Genomic DNA, 5,545 nt, shown 5'->3' with positions numbered 1-5,545 from the left:
CCTCGGCCTCCCAAAGTGCTGGGATTACAGGCGTGAGCCACCGCGCCCGGCCAACATTCCATTTCAGTTGAAGCATTCCTTCACAGAGCCAACAGGTTTTTTCAAACACTCTAAGAACTCTTGAGGATACTACAGGAAAAATGTTCCTCTTGCCTGCTGAGCTTTTAGTCATATTTTCCCTCAAACTTTTCTCAATTAAACATTGTTATAACTGTTTTTCTTTTAAATTTAATTTTCCATGGTGCAGTCCTCAAGTTATTTTTCTTTTATTCGGAGCCACTCCTTCAGTTTCAATTTGCTGAGCAGGCAAGCAACTGCTTTTGATTTCTATGGAAACTGGATTCCTGTGGCCTCCCGTAGGCATTCTCGGTCCACCAACCTTTTGTTGTATTGTGGTATCCGGTGATTTAGGTGCAAACGTACAAGGTATTCTATCATGATGGATATGATACGGTCATGACAGGCTGGGATCTAATGGGACCCAGGGAACTGAGAGACTGGAAGGTGCACCAGGAAGGCTGCAATGTGTGTTATGCGAATTGTATGCTGTCCTAGTAACTTTTCCATCAGAGGCCTTATGGATCAGGAGTGAAGAATCTTCTGCTGCATGGGATAACAAGTAGGAACCCTCCCGTAAGCTACTTGATTTCTTTAGAATGTGTTGGAGGATGTTAAATACATTGGAAATCTTGAGTGCTGAAAGCTTTTCTTTTAGTGCTTCTGAGGTAATTCCTTCCAGTAGAAAAAGCTTTGAAGTAAATGCATTGATATGGTCAGCATAAAATAGCTGTTGGAATGCAGTCAACTTTCAGTCCATGAGCGACGACGTCACCTTCAGTCAGAGCTTCAACTCCGTGACCAGCTTGGTTCTCTGCTTCTGGTAGTACATAAACTGGAAATGGTCTTCCGAGTTTCTTCTGTTTTTAGAACGTGGTCTTGTCTCCATCCTCTCGACACTGGGCGCATGAGTAACAACAGGTCTTGCAGGCCAAATAACTTACGAATAAAATTTCCTTCCTGAGGAGCTAGGTGTTCCGACGTGTCTTCAACACAGTCCTGAAGTGCACATGGCGGTCGTCCTTGTGGCTTCTGAAATGCAGAAGGCCATCCAGTTTTGGCCAACCGGAGGCATCTGAAGGAACAGACAATTGCTCAGAAACAGAAGACTGTTTAGAATTTTCTGAATTCATTAAGGGCAATTTGGCTACTTTTCTGGAAATTGGCTTTAAGAGCTCATCCTGCATTTTAAAAATCTCTCCAACTGGATCAAATTTTTTGTATACTCATTTGATAGGTTTTTAAAAAAAATACAAGACTCACCAGGCGCGGTGGTTCACACCTGTAATCCCAGCACTTTGGGAGGCCAAGGCCGGAGGATCACCTGAGATCAGGAGTTTGAGACCAGCCTGACCAACATGGAGAAACCCCATCTCTACTAAAAATACAAAAACAAAACAAAACAAAACAAAAAATTGGCCGGGCGCAGTGGCACATGCCTGTAATCTCAGCTACTTGGGAGGCTGAAGCAGGAGAATTGCTTGAACCTGGGAGACGGAGGTTGCAGTGACCTGAGATCGCACCATCACACTCCAGGCTGGGCAACAAGAGCGAAACTCCTCCTCAAAAAAATAAAACTAAAAAAAATAAAAACACATGACTCTTCTGGACTATAAGCAGTATTAGTCTGGCTTCCTACAGAAGCCTGTCCTGAGGAAGAATTTGGACTAGCTGGTCAAGAACTTAAGTTAGAACCCTCACTCAACAGCTATCTTTCCATCACTATTATTTTTATACTCTGTATCAATAATTAAGCACTCCTCATCTGTATCACTGCGCAGGTAACGGTATCTTCAGTTTCACCCTCTTGGCCAGGCTGGTCTTGAACTCCTGACCTTGTGACCCACCTGTCTTGGCCTCCCAAAGTGCTGAGATTGCAGGTGTGAGCAGCAGGCCTCAGACTTTTTTGATTATACACTTATTCAGTAAAACTTTCTCAAGCAGTCACCTCTAATGTATCTGTATGTCTTTATAAATTTCTCTGCACGTTGTGTGGTCTCTCCATGTATTACATGTAAGTATATTATTTTGTTTTATAGAATGAAATAAAAATAAAGTTGGTCGGGCGCAGTGGCTCACGCCTGTAATCCTGACACTTTGGGAGGCCAAGGCCAGCAGATCACAAGATCAGGAGATTGAGACCATTCTGGCTAACATGGTGAAACCCCGTCTCTACTAAAAATACAAAAAAATTAGCTGGGCATGGTGGTGGGTGCCTGTAGTCCCAGCTACTCAGGAGGCTGTGGCAGGACAATGGCCTGAACCCAGGAGGCAGAGCTTGCATGAGCCGAGATCGCACCACTGGACTGCAGCCTGAGCGACAGAGCGATTCGGTCTCAAAAAAAACAACAAAAAAAGATAAAGTTGCTAATATTTTCTGCTACATCTCAACTGATTGTCTTTCTCACTCTCCTTGAGGACCGTCATTTAGGCTGCTTCCAGGTGCTAACACGGGGAATGATTTGGTCAGATTTATGTTTTCAGTCACTCCTCACAGTGGAACATAGAGTTGATGTACACAGGATTCAAGGAGAAAAGAGTAGGAACCAAGATATTATAACGGATCAAACAAGAGAAAGTCAGGATCTGACTGAGAGAGCAGGCATGGAGTGAAAGGGAGGGCTAGATTTGAGAAATACCGAGGTAGTGGAATTGGTAAGATTTGCTCATTGAGTAGGGGGTAGGGAGTGGCTCTGAGAGGCTGGAGTGAGCCGGAGTAAAGGGATGGGAGAAGCAAATCCATTGAGTAGGGGTGGGGAGTGGCCCTGAGAGGCTGGAGTGAGCCGGAGTAAAGGGATGGGACAAGCAAATGGTGCAATTGTGCTTCGGGTGATTGGGAGAATAGTGGTTATGTTAGACACAGAAGATTCAGTGGATAAGCAGATTTTAGTGGTGGGTTCAGTTAAGAAATTGAGCTCATCTTTATATAGATTTCACTTCCTTTTAATTTTCTTTCAACACACTCATCCAAAATTTGGTTGTGTTGTTTTTCTGCTGAACAACCTGTGGTGTTCTCCTTTCTTTTCCAAATATCCACATTTCGGCCCAACCTGTGTCCATGGTGAATTCAGACAGTAAATACAAGCACCTGTTTTCCAAGTGTCGTCTTTGTTATTTATAACACAATGCTTTTTATTCCAATTTTGTAGTTGACTTCTTTTCTCTAATATATTATTGTTTAGTCATTACAGACCCTGTTATTCTTCCAAGCAAACGACCTCAAAGTTTCACTGGCTGACAATAAATAAACTTTATTTCTTGCTGTTGTAATTTAATTTTATTTCATGTACTTTTATCCCAATGTACATTTCAATTTGGGACCCAGACCAAAATAGGCATTCAAGTGCAAATGGTTTATTTTGTCAATGATCTGAGAAGAACAGGAAGTGAGATAGGGAGAAAATAATGACAAAAAAGGCTTTATTTTCAAGGGCGTCATCACTATGGACAACAGGAGCTTAATCCTCCTGTGGAAGCCGAGGAGCCAGGGTAAAATGTGTAGCTGAGTGAGGGAATTGTAATATCTACACACCAATTTCCGTCAGCCATTGGTTGTGGCTCTACCTATGCATGATCACTCTCCAGCATTTTGAGCCTAGAAAAAGTAGCCAAGAAGGTTTCAGAGTCGGAGAAAGCCCTCATGCAGAAAATGTACATGCTGGCATTTACAAATCAGTCAGATATGCATTGATGTGGGTGGAGTAAAAGGACATAGAGAGGAATCCACTAAATCCATCCAGGAATAAACAAAATAGGAAAAAAAACCTCACTGTTGAGATAAGTTAATACTTTTATTTTACCACTGTTTCTTTAGCCCTTTTATTCAGTCATCTACTTGTGTACATTAGGTAGGTAGTGTGCAAATTTTACAGTGTGCATTAACTCAAGTTCAGTATTTGTAGTAACTAAACCATGCCTTGTTTTTCATCTCTCTGCTATTCCCTCCCTTTTCCCCAATTTCTCTGTGTATGAAGCGCGACTGACTTGTCAAAAGCTACCTCAAATGATATTTTTACAATAAAATCTTTCCTAAACTTTAGTTAGAATCTATCACTTTCTACTGGCTGCTCCTGTAGAATTTTGTCTATAGTTTTGTTTTGTCATCTTATCACGTTATATTATTATTTACAATCTGTCTGTTAACATATTGTGAACAGGGCTGGGTTCGGTGGCTCACACCTGTAATCCCAGCACTTTGGGAGGCCAAGGTGGGCAATGAGGTCAGGAGATCGAGACCATCCTGGCTAACATGGTGAAACCTTGTCTCTACTAAAAATACAAAAAATTAGCCAGGCGTGGTGGCGGGTGCCTGTAGTCCCAACTACTCGGGAGGCTGGGGCAGGAGAATAGCTTGAACCCGGGAGGTGGAGGTTGCAGTGAGCCGAGATCATGCCACTGCACTCCAGCCTGGGTGACAGAGCAAGACTCTGTCTTTAAAATATATATATATATATATAAAAATATATATAAATACATCTTTAAGATAATTTCTGTCTTACTCCTTTTTACTTATCCTGCAGTTGTCACAATAAAGGTTTACTCACATAATAAGCAAATACCTAAATAGACATGTCTGATTTTCTTACAATTTCTTACAATTTCTGATTTCTTACAATTATGAAAGTGAATCTTTCTTTGAAAAAAATCATAAATGCCCCACATTTTTCAATGTACTTTTGGACATTTCTTAATAACTATGTTTTTATAAATATAGACCATTATTATTACGTATGTTAAAGCACTTACAATTTTAATGTGTAAACGTAAAATCACATCTTATCAAACTATCAAATTTTTAAGATAAAATTTATGAGTTTCTAATAAATATTACAGTATTGCTGCCCAGAAAGCACTAATAAAAATAAATTAACGGTATCATTTGTTACTTTAAAGGCTAGGAATTTCTAATATAAAGAAATGTAAGGAATAGTTCATAAGAACACATCCACTTCAAATTGTAAAAAAGAGTTATCTATTGTTAAAGCGAACTAAATATGGCCTGGGAAGGACTCTATACTTCTACGTTTGAGTCCTTGTAGATGAACCATAACCTAACTTAATAGGTCGACAAGGTTGAAAATTAATTTAGGAGTATGCACCTGTAACAATCGCTGAATCGCCAATCCAGCCAGCAGCCATACTTCAGCCACTCATACATTGCTTGAGTGTTCAAACTGTTCAAGTAAGGCAAACTTGTAACCAATCCAGTTGTTTCTGTAACTCACTTCCGGTTTCTGTACATCATCTTCCTTTTTTTTTTGTCTATGAATCTTCTTCCACCATGTGGCTGTGCTGGTCTCTCTGAATCTGCTCCGATTCCGGGGGCTGATCCACGAATCATTAATTGCTCAATTAAACTCCTTTAAATTTAATTCAGTTGGCTGGGTGCGGTGGCTCACGCCTGTAATCTCAGCACTTTGGGAGTCTGAGGAGAGCAGATCACCTGAGGTCAGGAGTTCGAGACCAGCCTGACCAACATGGGTGAAAC

The 5,545-nt window shown here is 40.9% G+C and overlaps 1 pseudogene; it reads right to left on the bottom strand.

Annotated features, from left to right (window-relative positions):
- Positions 1–250: 250 nt before the first annotated feature.
- On the bottom strand, positions 251–1,394 carry LOC126955461 (little elongation complex subunit 2-like; annotated as a pseudogene).
- Positions 1,395–5,545: the final 4,151 nt, after the last annotated feature.

This window comes from Macaca thibetana, chromosome 5, assembly GCF_024542745.1.
Source record: "Macaca thibetana thibetana isolate TM-01 chromosome 5, ASM2454274v1, whole genome shotgun sequence".
NCBI lineage: Eukaryota > Metazoa > Chordata > Mammalia > Primates > Cercopithecidae > Macaca > Macaca thibetana.
Note: the sequence above shows the minus strand (reverse complement) of the source record. Positions and strands in the feature narration are given on the sequence as shown.